The sequence below is a fragment of the Hyposmocoma kahamanoa genome, unplaced genomic scaffold (assembly GCF_003589595.1).
Source record: "Hyposmocoma kahamanoa isolate Upper Pololo Valley unplaced genomic scaffold, ASM358959v1 212, whole genome shotgun sequence".
In the NCBI taxonomy this organism is placed as follows: domain Eukaryota; kingdom Metazoa; phylum Arthropoda; class Insecta; order Lepidoptera; family Cosmopterigidae; genus Hyposmocoma; species Hyposmocoma kahamanoa.
Genome location: NW_020653733.1, coordinates 352,385 through 373,753, shown reverse-complemented (window position 1 = coordinate 373,753; position 21,369 = coordinate 352,385). Strand labels below are relative to the sequence as shown.

General features: G+C 36.8%; 1 protein-coding gene and 1 long non-coding RNA gene across 5 annotated transcripts in view; one reads left to right on the top strand and one right to left on the bottom strand.

Moving 5' to 3' along the window:
* Positions 1 to 21,369, bottom strand: part of LOC113227643 — a 54,589-nt gene continuing 33,220 nt past the window's right edge. Inside the window, exons 3-4 of the long non-coding RNA XR_003310220.1 lie at positions 1,184 to 1,320; positions 1 to 42 (exon numbers count right to left, since the gene is read on the bottom strand). This is a non-coding gene — a long non-coding RNA (uncharacterized LOC113227643). The remainder of the gene's footprint in view (positions 43 to 1,183; positions 1,321 to 21,369) is intronic.
* LOC113227642 (prothoracicostatic peptides-like) overlaps positions 7,434 to 21,369 on the top strand; it is a 93,873-nt gene continuing 79,937 nt past the window's right edge. For all 4 annotated transcript variants that reach the window (XM_026460606.1, XM_026460605.1, XM_026460604.1 and 1 more), the window contains exon 1: positions 7,434 to 7,493. The gene's annotated coding sequence lies outside the window, so the exon portion shown is untranslated. The remainder of the gene's footprint in view (positions 7,494 to 21,369) is intronic.

The following is a 21,369-nucleotide window of genomic DNA, read 5'->3' as shown; positions in this document are numbered from 1 at the left end:
GTCGCACGCGGCCACCTCGGTGCGTGTGAATTTACGTTGTGGCTGCAATGAATAACACAAAACGCTTTATTACAGTAATGTTTTCCGTATTAGCTCGTTTTAGGATAATAATACACAGCGCCCCGGCGGTTTTCATATGAGGTTGCATGAATTCGCACCTGCGCCCACACGCTTTGACTGCGGCCGCCCCTTGGCGCAATAATGGAGAGACTAGTGAAGCAGGCATGCACAGTTACATGTGTAAACAAAACAGTTGAAATAAAGAAGTTTGAAACGCGCTTCCATAGTACAGTACATCATTTAAAACAGCGAAGTGTACCAAATTCGCGAACTTCCTTCAATCTTCTTAGAGCCACCATTCATTATCGATTTCTCTGGACTTCTATAATGATAGCAATTTACTTTATTTCAGACAAATATCTATATTGTGTTAAGTAATCCTTACAAACTATATTAGTAAAACTCACAAGCAGTAAATTACATTACGAACTATCCAACGACAGTTCTAACACACTCGACATGTGCAACTACCCATTGACACAATATTGGCCCATCTTCCCTCTCGGCCAAGGCCGAAGGAGGCCGTTGGCGCTGCCTCGCGCCCTACGCGTCAGAGACGCTACTCTCTTTAGCGGTATGGCGCTTAAGTCGTACCCGCGCGTTGTAGAGAATATTCCCGAGTCATGCAGTTGGGGTTGCTACAGTAACAACCCCAACAGCATTCTAAGAGTGTCATTACACTGAACCGCAGGGCGTGAGAAGCTTTCTATGTGTACGTGACCCGCAAGCTGCACGTGTAAAATGGTTGGCAAAACGCTTTACAAAGCGTGAGCTTTACGGCTCAAAAATAAAGGGTATTTCAATTCGGGATATTAATCACATATTTTTTTTTTTTTTATTGGTTTAACACTTGCCCGTGTCATGTACGTGCTGGACGCTGATGACAGCAATGCATTTTGTGGCACTGCTGGTCCGCTAGTGAATATACCCTTCCAGCAACGCCACCAATATCGCCTGCATGGCATCCAAACCAAAGTTGGTGCTATAAGAACTAGATCGAAAAGAATACTAATACATTTGCGACCTAGTCTTTACGAAACCAACGTACACTTGGAATTTCCTACAAACACTCGCGCTTTAAAGTACAATGTATGTAAACGCTACAAACGTTGAGACCACCTACATCTTTGGACTTATCCGGGAACAAGAGGATGTCCTTGGCAAAGTTGGAGGTCTTCGTCGGGATGTCCTGGGGCTTGGACGCCCACACGGCCGAGCGTTTCGTGCCTTTAGCAAGCTCTTCCAGGATGTTGCCGGTAACTGTTGTAACAAAAGTTAATTTGTTTAAAAGAAGATAAAAATACCTAGATTTTATTTTATTATTAAGTGCCTAAATTTAAAAACTCCGTTTTTACCTTTTTTTACCAACTCTGTTTAGTTTTTTCTAGAAGTGAAACTTATTTACAGGTACCCCTTTTTGTGACACCAAGTGACGAGAGGAACAAGTGACTATGACAGTTGCAGCGCCACTCAGAGCTTTAAATCGCAAAGATCTGAAGGACACTGCCGCTGCATCCTTCACCTTGCGACATAAGTAATTTCACCAGCACCCTTACCCTTCAAAACCGGAACACAGTAAGCTCACATTACTACTTGGCGGCGGAAATAAGTAAGCTGGCAGTACTTCTTTGGGTGAACTCTTTCACAAGGAGCTCTACTGCTACTAAATCAGACTCAGTATATAAACGCGTTCCTGGTGCCGGAGGGCTGCCCCACTTCTAAAGCGTGTCAGGGATGGTAGAAGTAAGAGTGGATTGTGCAAGCGAAGCACATAACATCTAAATTAACTATATTGTTGTACGTAACTACGTGCAGCGTGGAAGCGTTCGTCCCGGGAAGTACACTGGACGAACTCTTTCACAAGGAGCTCTACTGCTATACTTATTTATATATAACAATAGAGCCATTTTAGATGTTATTTCAACCTTAGCAAAAGCATATTATGTTAGCTGCCTGATTATGTTGTTCGTGAGTGGGTTGTATCACATTTGTGTTGAGTCCATTACTTGATTGAAGTTTGAACAAATAGTGTACTAAACCAATGGTACAATCTTTGCTCGTTGAATAACGTAATTTACATAATACTGACAGACGGGACGTTAAGTTGCTAGTTGTTTTGTTGCCCACCTGTGGAACAGGCTAAGAGAGCGAGAAAGAGCGGTGCTGGACTTTTCGAAGAGCGGTTATTTCTCCATTGAAATGTGTTCGAATCCCTGTCACGATATGCATTTACGATTTTAATTTCTACGTTTCATACATTTACGAATATTTCTGTATTTGCTGTCACACTACGCGTAACTCTCAATGGCAAGGCCGGCACGAATTACCCGAACTATTTACAATGCAAACATCCCCCTCTCACACAATAGGTGTGGGGAGGGGGGGGGGGGGGTCGCAGATATGTTCAATCTAGTAGATCAACAATATTACGCGTGTTTGTACACACATATTGGCTAGTATTAAGTATTTTGATGGATTGTATTTTTCTAGATGTTTTATGTCAAAGGCGATAACGTTCGGTCGCTAGAAGTGTCCGGAGCAGTTCATTGCTGAAATAGCTCGCTCCGAAATTGCTAAAGGCTATTGGCATGTAGAAAATGACGTGCATTTCAGACGAGATTATTAGTTCACGGAATGACTCGCGGCGACTAAGTATAAAAATAATACAAAATGTATCTAAAGTACCAAATCATAATATAGTTATGCATTAGGAGCAAACAGATTGACGCCTTGACGGTTCTGACGTTACGAAACCTTTATAACAAAACTAATCAGCGTAAAAACAGCGGTGGTTCAGTTTATTTGCCCCCATTAGTAAAGCAGAGAGACCGCCAAAATTTTAGCTCCGAGGTCATCGCTTTAATGGCAAATCCATCATTTCGGAAAGAACCGTGCCCAGCAGTTCACTATGTCTGAAATAGCTTCAGCAGTGACGCTACAAATACAGTGTAGGCAACAAAGTGAGCATTATCTACCACTATTGTTTTATTTACGTTTAACTATTCCCCGAAATAAAACAATACAGTAAAATTTGTCATAATCATGTCTCGACGTTACAGTAGTTAACATGTAGTTAACTTAACGGTTGAGTTTAACGGTGGCTATAAACTACAGTTGTCGGCACATAATCGTAAACTTAGTTTTGTGATCGTTTTCACTTAATCGTAATGTCATTAAATATGTTATTCCGCTACAACTTCCCGTTTTTTGTTTATTAAAAATCAATAATAAAAAGAGCATTAAATAAAACAAAGTCGCCTCGTGCTTCTTAAGCAAGATTCCCGGTTAAAAACACGTTAGATGAGTATTTTGCATTCTTGGTACAATATAATCACAAGTGGTCACGCGTCTTCTCTTCCCTATAAGGTCTTTTATTATTTATTAAGAACTTTTCTCTGCAAAGTATATATAGCCATATAGCCAGCTCGACACGCCCCGAATAATATCTCAAGTTAATTTGGCTATACCCAGAAGGCTTCCACGTTACGCAGCACGAAATATATTTTCGGTTCCAGTATCTCGTACTGTGGTCCATTTTCCTCCATTTTACCGTGGCATGAGAACTTTCAATAATGTGACGACAGACAAAGTTGACATGTCACAACTGGGTTTAGGGGTTTTGTTTGATAATCTTTTAGACAGCAGTTTTCTTTTCTTTTCTATACATAATTTTTATTTCTTTTTAAATTAAAGTTTTTTTATGTTATCTTATAGTAATTACGCACTGTATACGCCTGTGATGGTACAACATACTGTATAAAAAAATATATGCTAATACAGTGCAAGTTCCTCTATGTATGTGCCGATGGTATATTTAAATAAATAAATAAATACGTCAAAAGTTTTATCACATGAAAGTCAAAAAATGATACGAACTACATGAAAGAAATTCTCTAAATGTAAGTGTATATGAAATTCTATAACTCCATAATTTCGTCGTAGAACATTTAAACCTCTGTCTTGAAAAGTTGTAATTTCGCAGATGTGGCCTTATTACATTAATGGTTGCGATATTAAATATTGACACAGCAACCATTCGCGTTTTACAACAATAACGGACGTGAATTGGAACGTAATAATAATAATTATTTATTTGTTTCAAGAAACATCGACGCATACAATTAGTAAACTACTTAACGCTAATATTTGTAGGGTACACAATTATACACAATAACCACTGCTGGCTACATGCAATTGACAACAGTGTCTCGTGTACGAACAGTACGAACTGGATGGGGTTGGCGCCGGCGCCAGGGAAGTGCTTTGCTTTCTCAGTTCACTCTTACTTCTACAAACATCCCTCACGCGCACGGCAGCAGGGCAGCCACCAGCCCACCAGCACCAGAACATATCATTATACTGCGTCTCATTTAGTAGCAGTAGAACTCCTTGTAAAAGACTTCGCCCAAAGCGTACTGCCACCTGACCAATTTCTGCCGCCAAGCAGTACCGCGTTCCGGTTCAGATGGGTGGTTCGTCCCGTCACTTGTATCATAAAAAAAAGGTCCGGAGGGCCCCACAAGCTCGATGCGTATTTACGGGAGATCATAATCTCTAGCTCTCACTGATAGAACGCTCCGTTCCCGATCGATGTCCATGTTATCCTTCAGATCAGCCGTAACAACATGTCCTAAATATTTAAAAGTTCTCACTCTTTCTAATGGAACACCATTCAGTTTGATGGGACACACTTGAAATGTACGATTACAGCCCGGTTCAAACACCATGTATTAACTTTTTAATAGATTACATTCAACCCGTGTTGGACGGCGTAATCCGCACACACAAGCAATAATTTTCGTAAGCCATAAGCTGATGCGCTGAGCAAAACCGTGTCGTCAGTACAGCTATAAGTTATTAACGCATACGAAGTCAATAGGATAGCCGTCATGCATTTTGCCCAGCAGCTCAAGAAGCCCGTAAACATTACGGCGTACATACAATATAAAATTCTGAATGAAAATACGAATCGATTTTCGCGATTATTAAACAAAAAAGAGGATAATTTAGCGAACATGTCATTCCAAAAATAGTCTTGTGTTCGTTCGTTGCGTTGTTAAATAAAAGGAATGGAATGTTTTTTTGTTACTTGACTTTTTCAAGCGTAATAATAATGATTTTTTTCTCGCAAATCAATTAGGATGCGCCGCACGGCCCAGCTTTGAATTGATCTTCTGGAGAATAAAGATGCTGTAAAAATCTCATAAACTGCGTTTAACTGCCGGCACTAATTGATGCCAATCAATTTTATTGACAATCAAGAATAAAATTTAATACAGCGTTTGTGTAGTCAGTTCTATTTCGCATATGCCTTTCTATTATGTTTTTTTAGTTATGCTATAACAAATACGTAACGACTACTACATTCTTAACAAGAAGGGTTAACACCTAAATGGGACATCAAGTTTAAGGACGCTTTTAATGTCAACGCCCGTGAAAGGCACCATTTCACGGGCGTTGCAGGAACCAGACTTTAGTACGTCTACAGTTTCCTCAAAAATAAGTGAACAAATATCAAATGCTGTCTTGCAAATATTTTGCGTCGAAGAAAATATCGTCAAGCCCTAATGTTGTCTTAAATTGAAGTTTCATTTGCCAAATTGCAATCCAGGGAGATTAAAATAGAGATTTCTGAAATTAACTCCATATTTCACGTCTAATTTGTCGGGTTCTGAGATTCATCGTCAAGGATTACTCTGTTCGACATCGTTTTCAGTTTGGTTTAAATTAAAACTTTAATTCACTACAATCTTTTTATTAATAGGTAACACTAATTAAATATCATTACCTAAACGGGACTCGTGTTCAATGTATCTGTTAATATATACAGTATATACTTACACTTACTATATAGTAAAGTATACTTACACGTACAAATACACTAGCCCCCGTTGTTTATTTATCGAGATCAGTTAACTCTGTTGTGAAGGTTTCATAATGTAAGAACTGGCATTGGTTCAATCTTTTTGCTCTCAAGGTACAACTGGCATACTGTATTTTATTGATCGGCCTTGGATACCACATTTTTATGTTTTTATGGCAGTGGATTGACTAGATTTGTAACTAAGCATCAAACTTTTTTCTTGTCTCGCCTCTCCACCCCAAATACAAGTTTTAAATTTCTGTTCTTCTTCAGCAACTACGAGTTACCATTAACTGTACTTTCGTTGTTGTTAACGATGTTTATTGATCCTGGTATGCTGAACCAGAAACGGCAGACACATGAGGCTGAGCTCGTAGGTATTATTTGTCTTTCTGGGAATAGCGTTATGCTACTTCGTAGACGTAGCTATTCCGACACAAAAGCCTCACGTTCCCGTGGCCGAATTTCGTGGCCGAATTTTTGGAAGATGCATGCCAGACATGCTTGGGACTTTGCCAGCACAAAGTTTCCCGCGAATTACAATGTAATTTAAAAATCAATTGCTCTTTCATTCATTTAAGAACTGCTACGCATTTAACGAAGGCCTTTGTTAATACAAGGGTTTTTCACACTAAAAGTGTTTTGTAATGTAATTCATATTATTGTAATACAAATTTAGTAGCAGTAGAGCTCCTTGCGACTGTGTCCTGTGTTCCAGTTTTGAAGGGTAAGTGTTTTGGTGAAATTACAGGCACATAGGACTTGTCAACTTATGTCTCAAGGTGACGGACGCAGTGGTAGTGCCCCTCAGATCTTTGCAATTTAAAGCGTGACAGGCGTGTAGTTTACCATCAGCCACAAGACTTGTTCGTCCCGTTGCTTGTTGTTATAAAAAAAAACAAATTGTAATAAAATAAATATAGGTATATCCTTGTATAGCAAAGTCGCTAGCTCTAAAGCTAACTCCCTCAATTATTGACAGCTCTTTGTACAAATAGGTGTTGATGTTGTCATTGCCTCGCCTCTACGATGAAGGGAAACAGTTAAATGCGATCATCACACGTTGTCAACACACAACAGGTTCTAACCATTCAATGGTTCTTTATTACTACTATTTTCACCGCATTCTATTAATTTCGTCGTTATTTTATCGATAATGCCTGTTTCTCCTTCACGTCAGGTGCGAGTGACGAGATCTATCATCATCGAGATCCCACGTAACAAATCCAATATAATATCGGTTCAATGTAATCAGTGACATTTTAAAACTCAAATATGCAACTGTACATCGTTTAGTGTAGGCTTTGACGAATGATGGGGGACCTATGGCGGAGCTTGAACTATCAACCTTTTAGCATCATTACACAAATTCGTGACGTCATCGATGACGTTTGCTGTCAAAAAGAGGAGGGACTAGTTCACGCAAGCGCTGGTAAGCTCCACCTTTCGCCCCCGCACAGTGCTGCGGGTATATAAACCCGAAGTCGGCGGGACCGCGCCAGTTGCGCTCCCGGTTAGACGCTTGGCGTTACACCGAGTCTACAAAAAGTTTACATCGACTAACATCGCGGTAAGTAATTCATGTCACATTACATTTTGAACGTTGAAAATAAAGCAAAATGATCGAAACATTATGAACAAAAATCCGGTTCCAAAATGTACAGTTCCAATTAGGGAACAAAGTCAAAGATTATTTATTCCATAGGTAAAATAAATTTACACTTGAAAACGTCACATTTAAGCTACTGCATACAACACTACTGCTACAACATAGCGATAACCGACGAAATAACTACAAACTATTAGGTTTTTTACAGCAAACTTTGAATGTTTAAATTATATTACGGGCGAACTACGGTATTGTTTACACTGCTGGATATTTGTCACATCTACCACTTTTTGAATTTTTTTTCAAGTCCCAACACCCAGCAAATTGCAATGGCAAAAGCGCTAAACATCCAATAAATACAATTACACGCTTCAAGCAAGTATCCCCATGGTCTGTATGAAAAACATATTTTTTTAATTGTCTACCCTATAGTCATGTAGAATATAATATTATGGTCAAATTTGAATGCAATATTTTCATAATAATGTACACTGGACATTAACGTGATCATAGGAATAATACTATCAGGGTCTGAATCATTTCACATGTACGTGAAGATGTGCACGGGGTCTAAATAAACTATCCGAAAGATGTTACACATCATGATGACGAGTGAGTCTTAATTAAAGACAGGAGCACCCGATACAGTCTTATGGCGAGCACAGGAAAAGGCAAACGGACAAATCGAGGCCACGGATCGCTGTGCTAACACGCGTTGCTGAACTACGCACGTCACATAATTATATTAATATTCGCATCTTACAAGTAATCCGCTGAACGACAAAGAGCGAGCGATAATCGCCCGGATTTGTCGGCTAATCGTCTTTCACGACACCCACGGGAAGAGCCTGTTCGTTATAGAAAAGCACTTGGCAAATGATAATCGATTCGTCCTTAGATATATAGTTATTAGAGCATCGCCATCGCACTCGATAAGGCTCTTAGGTGATTAACAAGTGAATACAGTAGTGATTTTAACGACAACGTACGTACGTCCCTCTGCGGGGCAAGGGTCTCCTCCACAGACTTAGGTCGTAGCTCACTAATAGCTATGCGCTGGCTGAATTCGAGTTGAGAACTTCACACGTTTTTCCAAGAGTCCTGAAACTCCTTTAAAGTGCAGGTTTTAATCACGATGTTCTCCTTCATCGTTAGCGAAAGATATTGCTACTGAACATAGTACTTGGTTCAGTAACTGTGTCGTAAGTACATGCCGCTATAGGGATTCGAACCGTGGATCGCTCGATTGAGAAGCGACCCCGCCTGGCTGTCACCAGTCAGTTGAGTCAGTGCTCGGTTAATGAAGGGATACTACATTAAACTTATTTTTTTTATATATTTCGTCTATAAATATTTGCTAACAAAACCTGCACCTTGAAATGTAATATTTGTTGACGCAAATGTAATGTTGTGATACATAAAAGTGAAAACTATTCTTATTGTGCATTTTAGGCATATACAAAAGTCGTTTTAATTATTTCTGTGACCTAGCTTCGGGTAATATTCTAGACAAAATTAAAACAGCTAAACGCGGAAAAAGCTTTTACAAAAGTAGCCAAGGCGCTACGTGCTACGGTATTGCGGCTCTACGTCTGCGGCGTAGCTTGTTGCTACACGATATCTCCTTTTTCTCTGCTATTAAGTTTGTGTGAATTATTGTTTTCTACGAAGTTGTACATGTCAGCGAATATTTTGCCGAGTAAAGTTATTCCTTTTTGATTGATTAATTAAACTAGGGGGTCCCCACACTTACACTTCAACTCGAGCTGTCAGAAATACCTTTATATTCATAGAGTAAAAGTGGGAAAGACCCTTTACCCTTGAACTAATAAACTTCAAACCAATTACCCTGTACCTCCATGATCATAAATTTAAAAAATATAGTTCTGAATAATAATTAACAATAATTATTTAAAAACCAATTTATAATTTTAAAAATGTCATAATTAAAACGGTTCGGCATAGTTAAAATTGTCATTAACGTGGTAGTCTGTGAAATGGTAATTAGTACAACTCATATACATTTTACGACCGTCCGGGGAGTCGACTAACACCTTGAACAGCTTTAAAAGATATTCTTTGCTAGAATTCTGTCTTTGTACACTCAGTAAGGACAGTGGTGTATGGAGCTTGAGGAGTGCTGCCGGTTAGCAATAAAAAAATACTTCGAGATTTCCTTTATACAAAAAATAAGTGCGCACCTGACTTCCATTTTACTTGATGGAAAGTGACGATGAGGTCAACGACGTAGCACGCACACTTAAATAATCCCAAATCACTCTCGCTTTCAAAAGGTTCATGTCATAGCATTCGGAGAAAAGTCCGCAGGCAGGGAATTCCATTCCGTAGCCGCTCACCATATAACTGTGGAAGCGAAACGCGTAAAATACATCATGCGAATCCTGGGAATATCCACAACATAGGGTGAAGCCCCAGCCCACGTCTAGTCCCCCGTTGATGGAAAGGGGAAGGCGGAATCAAATCATGCAATTGCGTGGAATACTCTCCGTGATATATCCTGTAGAATACCGATAAGCAGGCAACTTTACGACGGTGTTCCAGGCTCTGCAGCTTTGCCTCTACTATATCCGAATCACCTATAAGCCTCTTGACCCGCTTATCGATTGAATTCAAGGTGGCCAGTTGGTATTTAGCAGGGCCGTCCCATAAGTGGCAACAGTACTCCATGCACGACTTTTTACACATAATTGTTTCGTGTTTAATTGTCAAGATTATTTTCAAAAACGCGCCGTTCAGTGTACACTTCCATTTTCCCGCACAGCGATTATTGAGATGACCGAAACTTGGGCCTTTTCAGGAAGAGAGTGACTAGGAATTATTTAAGTGTGCATGCTCCATCGTCGACTTCATCGTCGCTTTCCATCAAGTAAGGTAGAGGTCAAATGCGCACTTATTTATATAAAAAGAGGGCACAAGCGCGGCTTGGTGCAAGAAGAAACGTGAGCAAAGAGGCTCATTTCCGAATTAAATTTATTAGCTGGATGTCCTTCCATACCGACTGCTGAACACAGAGTTAGTCCATCACTATGGTTTAGGAAAAATAATCGATTTATTTATAAATTGTTGACTGATATACACTGCATGTAATTAAGTTGAGATAAACTCAACTCCCCTGCAAATTTAATACAACTTGTGTTAATTCAAAATCCTGCGTATTATTAGGCTGAGCAATGTTCCGGTTTTTGTGCTGCGACTAGTAAATATAAATCCCTTGAGTTAATTACCGCGGTTATGTTCAAAAACTTTTGAATAATTCAGAAAATGTTTGCGGTTGCAAGTTATCTGTTTTTATTTCCAAACAGAACATTGAAGTGTTTTTCAGATGTAATTAAGCAAGTAATTTTAGAATTTTTCGTAAATTCTTGTAAGAAAAATTTTTTGTGGAAAACTTGAACAAATTTGATAAATCTATCTTCTTACTGCTTTGATTTGATTCTGAATTATCTATATTCACAACATGGATGTTATTGTGAAAAAAATCACATTTATTTGTGTGGTTAAACGACCACACCCTCTAACCAATAGACATATTTCAAATTTGTTGTCGCTATACTTTTACAATGCAAAATGCACAAATTATATAAACATTTCACCGCCTATGCGTATGCTTCTTTCAATTGAAATCCTTATTAGCTAGTGTCATTTCTAGTCCGAAAAATGCTCTAAAAATTATATAAGACGGACAAATGTCGAGGCGTTAAAAGGATTGCGTCAAGTGACTATCAATTAAATAAAATGTAAGTAATCAAGTAAACATACTTGATTTTGAATAGGCCTTCTGTTTTACGATTAAAATTGTACAATATTAGTACTTACTCTGTTCTGGATCAGTCGGAAAGGTCATCCATATTGTGAACTCGTGAACCAATCAACAATAATTTCTTAAACGGAGGAATATTTATTGACACGAAATTGTTGTCATGCAAATGAAAGACGGCAGATGTTTAGATCGCCAACAAACAAGACATTTGTCCGTTTCCATTTTTAATAGACCTAAATGAATAATACAAAAAAAGCATTTATTCTACTGGAAATATATATCAGTGTTGGTATTCTTTATTAATTAATGATACTTCGCAAATAAATTAATTTTTCACCTCACTAACTCGGAAAGGCTTTCTTTCTCAATAGAAATCTGCGCACAAAAACGTGTTTCCATGCTAGCGTGGAAAAGGTTTTTGAAATTCAAACTTAACTGTTGAAAACTATCTCCGTATTTTTTATATCATTTGACATCATTTAATTTCACGTCCTGAAGCAATTTTACGACACCAATGCTTGTCACAAGTAAGGATATTGAACGTTATGGATTCTATGGCCATCAATACAGTTACAGGAAGTGCGGAGCCTCTGCTATTTGCTGCGGTTTCCGGTCTTTTATTAAACGACCTAAAAATCTAAAAAAAAAGGAAATCCCAGGTTGAAAAGAGGGATTTTGAAATAAGAAAAGAATATATCGATTTTTATCTATGGATTTGCTTGAAAGACGTCTCAAACGTGAACCTAGGTAGACATTTTTCAATAAAAAAAATGATTCTATACCTAGGTTCAAGTCCGGGGTGTATTTCAAGCAAATCCATAGGTAAAAATATAACAATTAACAGTAAAATCCATTAAGATAACATCTAAAAGTATAAATATTCTCCGAATTAAGGTGGTACGTTTTCATATTCCTGTTTTCATATAAAAGTGTTCGTATAAATTACTTTTTGTTTGTACTAAATTACTTTTTTTTTTTCATTTTTCATCCAAGAATTGATATAAGAATCGACAAGACGGACACTTGTAATTACGTAACATATATACATGATTATGTATGGCGGTAATAAAGAAAATAATCTATTAAATATGTTTTATATACTTATAAAGATAGAAAATTCCTGAAACCTTTCTAGAACATATTCTTCAGCGGAAGTAAGCTTTCTGGCCAGCGGAGGCTTCAACGAGACGAACTGAAAACCCTTTAGCGGAAGTTTCGCGGCCACCGCAAAAGACACAAAACCGTAACGCTGTCTGAGACACATAGCTTTTAGACTCAATTGTATCATATTTTTTGTATTCTCGCAAATGAGGACTAATTGTATTGACTTGATCGCGAGCGCCATAGACACACACGTAGACACTCACAAATAACACCCAAATATTTCTCCCGGCCCGGGAATCGAACCCGGGGCCTCAGCGTGGCAGAGCAGCATGGTAATCGTTCGGCCACGGAGGCAGTTAAACAGAAAAAGTAGCGTTCGGACAAATCAATACAAAATCTTTTGTATGAAAAAATAATTTCTCGCCAAAATATGAATAAATATTTCCGGCCAAAACACGGAACTACCTGCTTTAAAATCGATATTTAATCAAAATATCTTTTTCCAGTCGCGACTAAGATAAATTTCTTCTTGAAGATTTTAAACGAATATTGATAAAAGGCGGTGAAACTTTCCGCATTAAGCTTTTCACAAAAACGCTCTCTGATCAGAACATATTTTAGAGCGTAAAAATTTACGGAAACGGCAAACTTTCGCATCGAATAATCTACTAGATATTATTATCGTCAGGTTTTTTAGCAGTTTTACTGATACTGCACAGAGCATAAACCTTAATTTTTTAAAGTTTCCTTTTGAATATTTATGGCACGTTAAGCGAGTAATGTGTAACGGGCTGCCATATTGCTAAAGAGCAATGTTTTTCAAATAAACGCATCGTACGTACTGAGAAACTTGATTTCCTTTTTTTTATAATATCAACTGACAGGACGATCAAGTCGCCTGATGGTAAGCTACACGCCTGTCCATAAAAGTTACAGTGCCACTCAGAGCTTTCAATCGCAAAGATCTGAGGGGCACTGCCACTGCGCCCGTCACCCTGAGACATAAGTTGACAAGTCCCATGTGCCTGTAATTTCACCAGCACCCTTGCCCTTCTAAACTGGAACGCAATAGGGGAGACCGGGGCCGGTACTTCCCGGGGTAAGTTGTTCTCACAGCATTAACTTTGCAAGGAAATATGTAGCAATAATTGTGAAAAGCGTCGTTAAAGCGTCAGGTGATGCGTCTTGTCGGCAGCCATTTCAGTTACTCCAGTGACGACGTGTGGCTATGTGTATGGAGCTGTCAAAATATCACGTAAGTAAATTTTTTCTTGCTTAAATTTTTTGGTCTGTCTTTGTTTATTATGGGCCGATTCATACGTAACTTTTCTAAATTGTGGTGACATTAGTAAGGAATCTTATTGTTTGAGTGTTTTTTTCATTGATTCTATTACTTTGCCGGTATGTCAGTCTTCGTATAAAAATGTAATTTGGAGCTATAAGTTCCTCCCTCGAGGGGCTGGTTGTTCCTAGGAACAATTTCCCCCAAAGACCTGCAATCATAATTAAAATTTTTGTGACCATTTTTCTTTGTTTTAAGGATGCCAAACTACAAACGGGCTCAAATATTTAGACAAGACGATAGAGTCACTTATGTGTGTCTCTACTGTGATTCAGATGAAGAAATGAGCGATGAATAATATTACTGATGAATAAGAATGTAGTTGTTTTTTTTTTAAGTTAGTTGTGCATAATATAAACATTACATACATACAATTATAAAGTAGGTGGTTTTATTTAAGAAAATCTTTGTTATTCTGTCATAATCTAGGCGGAACAATTTGCCTCGAAGGCGGAACAATGCGCCCCAAAGCGGGGCTGAATGTTCCGCTCCGAAATTTGTCAAAAATTAGCCTCTATGAAAAAGACTATTGAGATATTAGTAGAAGAGACTATAGTATTACAAAAAGCGATAAACATTTGTTCAATATTTCCACATGTTGAAAATCTAATCCTTCATTTTTAGTGTAAAACTGCAAGTTATTTGAAAATCGGAACATTAAGCCCCGCTCTCCCCTAATGCTAACATTACTGCTTGGCGGCAAAAATAGGTTCGGTGGCAGTACTTCCCTGGACGAACTCTTTCACAAGGAGCTCTACTGCTACTAAATTCTAGAAGTCTATTCCTTAAATTTCCTTTTTTTCGTATGTGTGTATAATACGCGACATTGCTGCCCACTGTACACATTTTGTACATAAACTACGCACCACAAACTGCAGTTTCAATTTATGATACCTGCTGTGACGCATTTGGCGTGCGGTTCGGCGGCGGGTGCACGAGCCGCTGAGCCCAGCGAGTTGCATAATGGCGTCCGTTATTTACACTTTAAAGTTTTTACTACGCGCTACGCTGCGGATTGAAAACTATTAAATGTACAATTTTATGGCAAAGCACATAACAATATAACAAGAGGGAAATCAATGTGGTTTACATTTTATATTTTAGATTCTACTTGACACACATAAAATAGTATTTACGAAATTGTTTGTCAGTTTAGCCGCCAACACGCGCGCTGCGGCGCACTGAGCACGTATTATGAGATTACAGAGGTGATGGGCAACGAGTGAGGGAGGACGAATTTTATGGAGGACAATCGATTGATTTATTAAAATTTTAATGAGGGCTTCATTAATCTGTGTACTGTCATCGACATACTTTAGGCCACTGCCGGCATTTGCGATTAACGCGTAACCTGCATGATAGTAAAGGTGCAGAACACTTTCCAAGAACACGACGACAGCAAAACTATTTAATCATTTTGATGTGACGCGTGTTAATTTAAATTGCTCGTTCAGATTACATTTGCTTTTATGCGAAGGACGTTGTTATCTTCATTATGAACCGCAACAATTTATTAATTCTTTAAAAAAGCACCTCGATTTTGAGAGTAAAAACATATATACGCGCTAGTATTTTCTTTGAAACGTATTGTAAATTTGTGACACTTTCTCGTAATAACTATTATTATAATTATTATACAATGATCGAGCACTCAGAAAAAAATTCCTAAGTGTTCGTATTAATAATTATAACTATATTATATTACTATCTTTGTATTAATAATTATAACATGCTAGTGGAGTAATTTCAGACAAAAATAATTGAATAGCAATACAATAAAAATTTAACTATTATTTCAAGTTACTTAATTTTAACATTAAATGTGTTTTAAGCAACTTTAAGGTGAACTGCAATCTGACAAACTTTGAAATGGGCTATATAGCAGCGATCAAGGGGAATACTTTTTGCGGATAACATTACTGTGCTTTTCCTATATAATTATATTAATTATTTAAAACTACAATTATATGTTACTTTAAAACAAATAATAAAATAATTAACGGACCATAATTTAAAATTAAAATTTTACAAAATCTGCATTAACCCAATAGCAAATTAAACTATTTTGCCGGATTTAAATCGCATATATTAATAACCAAAGTTTCGGGTCCTTTATAGGTCCCATGGCGGCGGTTGACAAAACGTTGGTTTGTTTGAAAAAACAAATATACGCGATTTAAATCCGGAAAAATAGTTTCATTTCTTATGTGTAACAATCGCGAAAACCTAAGAACTCGATAAATTAATCCAAGTCACTCGTCAAGAGCTACCAATGAAAATCGAATTCTCATATGAAAATAATGTAATGTCTCTTGTTGATTATACATTCGTGTAATTTACTATGAGTAGAAATCGACTCGGGAATTAATTCTAAAAACCATGTGGATAAGGTGTCTGGAAAATTATCTCGATTCACGTACGCTCTATACGAATTAATAAAATGTACAAATCTGAAAACCGCTTTGACAGCATACTATGCTAATGCGTATGCAATACATGGCTAACTTACGGAGTCATTTTATGGGGAAATAGCACACATGACAACAACCTCTTTATTTTGCAAAACAAATGCATTAGAATAATGGTAAATATTACATAAAAATATACTTGTAGACTGCATTTTACTACACTGAAAATTTTAACCTTGACATGAATATTGAAATCCCTGAATTTGTAAGAAAATGTAGTCACTTATTTGAACAAGACAGGGAAAATCCCTATAAAACTAACTAGAGAAAAAGTAATGAATTAGCTCAGAATCGCTCATTTCAAACGTACACATTGCTAGCTCAGGTACGTGCCGTATGGCAATAAAAGTTTATAATAAAATACCCCCACAAAAATATAGAAAAAGAACATATGTTTATAAATAAGTTGAAAGGATTCTTACTATCGAACTGTTTTTTATAATTTACAGGAGTTTTTTGATTATAAATAGATAAATATAAAAATACATAATGATAATAGATAACGACAATGAATAATAACACGAGATAAAGTTAATAGATAATAATAATAGATAATGAAAATACATAATGTAGTACTTAGTAAATAAGTTAATTCACAGTGCACTTACAGGGTTTATGTTGGATGTTATAGTTAATAATTTCAAGACCTTTTCACGTACCACATAATGCAATAAATGATATGACCATGACTATAAAGCGATAATGTTCCAATTGAAGTTTTATCGGAGAGCTAAAAATCCGTAAAATCGTCTTCATCACTCTTACTTACAACCAAGAGCTACCAAAATGACATTTATGTGTGCGTAAAAAGTCAGGCTTCAGGTGCTGTCACAAGTTTAATTTCATTATTTATATATCTTTAACATATCAAGCAAAACCATAAAAAAATATACGCCAAAGATATAGTCCTTGATTATTTTGCGTAGCGCTTTACGACGTATCCACGAAAAATGTAGGAGCGTCGTTTGAGTAGCTTATACGTAAATCCATAACAAAGCATTTTTTCATTACTCGACTGACGGCGACGTACCCGTTACGATTGAGCTATTCTTCACCAAAACTTTCAAGTTTTGGATTTAGGTAAAGGTTTTTTATCGTTTTGTTGGCGACATCATTTCAGCGTACAAGATCGCTCAACTATCGTCAGCCATGTTTTCGGTAATGATTTAAAATTGTATTATTCCCCATCGGTTTGTGAACAAAACAAGACGTCAGCTGCAATAACTGTAAAACTTGTGTATGTAGATGAAAAAAAATCACATCATTAGTTTTTGCTTTTTTCCCCTGGACATTCTTTTGCCCTGGGAAGTTTGTAATTGAATATTATAAATAGAGCCAACTTTATTTTGTTCATACTAATGAATGTAATTATATTATTTCCAAGATGGACAATGTAAAAGTATTAGGGCCGATTCTAGAGCAATGAAAGAACAATAAGAGCCCCCAGTGGTTTGCGGCAACCCGGCTGCGCTCGCGGTTGTCACGCGATGCAATGTTTACTAATGCTCGGAGGATCACAGAGATGAGACACGAGACGTTTGTCACGTTTCTTTTTCGTTTCACCCACGACACACGTTTATATCTTGACGCCCACCACACTACCTAATACATTAAAGCTTAAGGCTTCTTAAATTGTGTCGTCAATCAAACACAGCCACGCATTTATCGTTCTCGAATATTTCACCAACCCACCTACTTTTTGCAACATGAAAACCTTTTCAATTTTTGATATTTCTAGTTTTATTTTAAAAGGTTCTTAATGTCGTTTTACTCATTAATAAAGGTGGACGTATAAATGAAAAGCACTTAAAAAAGTTTGCTTTTTAAAATAAGCTTTTTATTTTAAGCGTAAGCGTTGGTCAGTTCTATGCTCAACAATTTCATTTTTTACAACGTGCCCAAGTTTCAAAGTAAATAAAACTCGTGTTTTACAAATAAATTTACTTATCTTAAAACCTTTAGTGGTCTAATCTTGTTCTCCGCTATCACAACAAAACGTTGCAAGCTTTTTTTAACATAAAAGTTTATACGCTTAAACTTTTTTCTAAACGATTTTTTAAGCTTCAAACTAGAAAACGTTTATGTGCAAAGCGTCTAAAAGAAGCACGTATTTTAAAAAGCTACAACGTTTAAACGTACAAATAAATAAGCAGTTTTTCCCACCTCTGGTCATTAAGTAACGTACTTTTGATATAACTTCAGGTCCTTGATATCTCTTATATTTACGAAATAATTGCCGAGATACACTTAACGGTTACACCCTGAATACAAAATTAAATATTGGCACTCCCACACGTACGCCTACCTCCAGATGAGGCCTGCCTCATCTGGAGGTAGAACCCATAGACTTTTGCTTGCTACGGAAACATGCGTGGCTAAGTAAGTGAACTTTTTACCATATCGGATCATTTTCTGCCCAACGTGTCATAAGAAACATAATAAATAACATCCCGTGCAAGGCAGTTCTCTAAATCCGAAACGCCTGCTTCGGCTTGCGCGCGTATTAAGTAAACTCGGATTATTTCTTTCCCATATTCCTTCTGTCACACAAAAAAGTGCTTGCTTAGGGTAATTGTATAGTATTGTATTGATTTTTTAACCAACTTCAAAAAGGGAGGAGGGTTTCAATTCGATTATATTTTTTTGTGTTTAGGTATGTTACGCGATTACTCCGGCGATTTGTAAACCAATTTTGATGATTTTTATTGGAAAGAGGGTGTTGGTCCCAGTGTTGGTCCCATTTGAAAAAATATTCCACCAAGAAGTTCAAGTTTATTGGATTCCAACAAAATTCCCATAACTATCAACAAATAACATTATCAAAAAAAAGGATACGGAAATCAGTACAATAACAAAAAAACAAACAATAATAGACTAGAAAAACAAAATTTTAGATCGCACTTTAAAACTAGTAATGCTAGAATACCGCAAGGTAACGTCTTGGGTCCATTACTGTTCCTATTCTACATTAACGATATCCCACGTACTATTGATCATAATTGTATACAATTTGCTGACGACACAACTCTTGTGATAAAATGCCGAAACAAAGTGACTTTTAACACTAACATAAATAAGGCATTGACAAAGTGAGTGACAATAAATAAGTAAATGAGTGACTAAGTCAATGACAAATGTTGAATGTCAACGAATTTCCTTGTCGAATATTTTTTATATAAAATTTGACTTTATGGAGACCACTGCCAAGAACACCCAATTTATTTTTATTAATTGTATTTCTATTCTATTTCATGTAGAAATTGCTGTTCTTAATTTTTTTTAATATCCTGAGACGCCAGTGCAAGAATTTTAATTTCGTGAAACTTATCTCTTCGAGACACTTCGAGTCCTAGTTTGTAAATTGCCCGCGCGGCACTTTTTCTGCGTCTACGCACTTACCCAAAGCAGAAAACAATATAATATTAAACTATGCAAATAATTAAATAAAACTAATTATATCGAGGTTTCTACGTAAAAATCGTTCGATTGTTTAATCACAGAACTGACCTGCTTCGACCACATAACAATAACTATTTGTACATTGTTTGCAATGTGTTCTAGTAGTATTTAACACAGTTATTTACAGGATTTAAATCGCGTGAATTTCTTTTTGCAAAGAAATCATCGTTTGAGGTCCTTTACAGGGCCGACAGTCAACCGTGACCATCGGACCTGTAAAGGGCCCGAAGCGTTGGTTTGTTTGAAAAAACAAATATACACGATTTAAATCCGAAACAAATATTTCATTTTCTACGTGTAACAATCACGAAAACCTGTTATTTAACATGAACGCTCTATATTTTACATCTTCTCGTAATCCTTTTCATACTGACGTCGTCAAGTATCCTCGTCATGTCTTCACCACTCCTCGATGTCGACATTCCTGTGCTTAATTATCGTAAACGATCAGCTTGTCTAAACACCCTGCGATCCTACGTAACACAATAGAACGCAAACAATTTCTAAACACGTAACAAACAATTTCTTCGTGAATTGTTCTGTTTTATGGCATTCAAACTAGCAAACGGTGAGACGGTCCATCTGTTTCTGACGTTATTGTCCACGTCGTATTTTATGCACTGTTAAGATTTCGAAATTACGATCTAATAAGGTATGGTTTTGAAAGAAAATTAGTCATGTAACTGTTTTTATTTAAATTGTCAACAACATTTCTTTTTAAATATGAAATTTACTCACGTAATAGTGCTACTTGCCACGTCGTATGTTACTATCCTGACAAGCAACACTGAGCTCGGCTAGTCCCTAAACCGGAGGCCTATTTAGGAGCACTAAATACGCGACACAGCGGGGAGAAAATGCCTCTGCAGAATGTATCCGAAACAAATCGCTCTACTGCAGTACGCTTCTTGAAAACGGATAGGAGATTTTTTTTTTATTTATGACATACATAGCTTATAATAAATTAAAAATACATAAAACGGTGCCGCATAAACCTATTAAAGATTAAAGATTTTTCTGTACACCGCTGCATATCATGTTGCCAATAATAAACACAAAAATGGGGTAGGTAAGAAGATATTTCGCTCCCACTGACCGACTGTTCGGTCGCATTCGTCGCTGGCATGATTCATTTTTTATGGAAGTGTGTGTGATGAAGCCATTTTTTCTGTCGTTAACGTTATACGGTGTGTTACATTTTCAAAATAGTAAATTAGTTAGTTAGCTAGTGTAAAAAAAGTTAGGATTAGGCATTGACCTACCAACAAACGGACGTCGGGTCTAATACAAAAACCACGAAAAAAATGTCCGAAGTTAACCTATACAAACGTAGTGTCATGTAACGAAATATAAAAAACTAAAACATTTAATTTAGATTGTAACGTCATTGCAGTACTGCCTAATTTTGCTTGCAACAATTTAAGGGCCCAAAAACACCATATTCAGCTTCTACTGGAAATTTAACAAAATGCACCATATTTAGCTTCGACTGAAAATTACTTGAACACAAGAGTAATGAAGTAGCCTTTATCGTAAATATTAATTAATTTTTATATATATATTATTATGTCGAATTTTGTACAAATTCACTTAAAGAAATAATAAAGAGTTGGGTAGATACATACATACAAATATTACTACAAATGTGAAAATAAGCGTGTACTATAAGAAATGTACCGATAT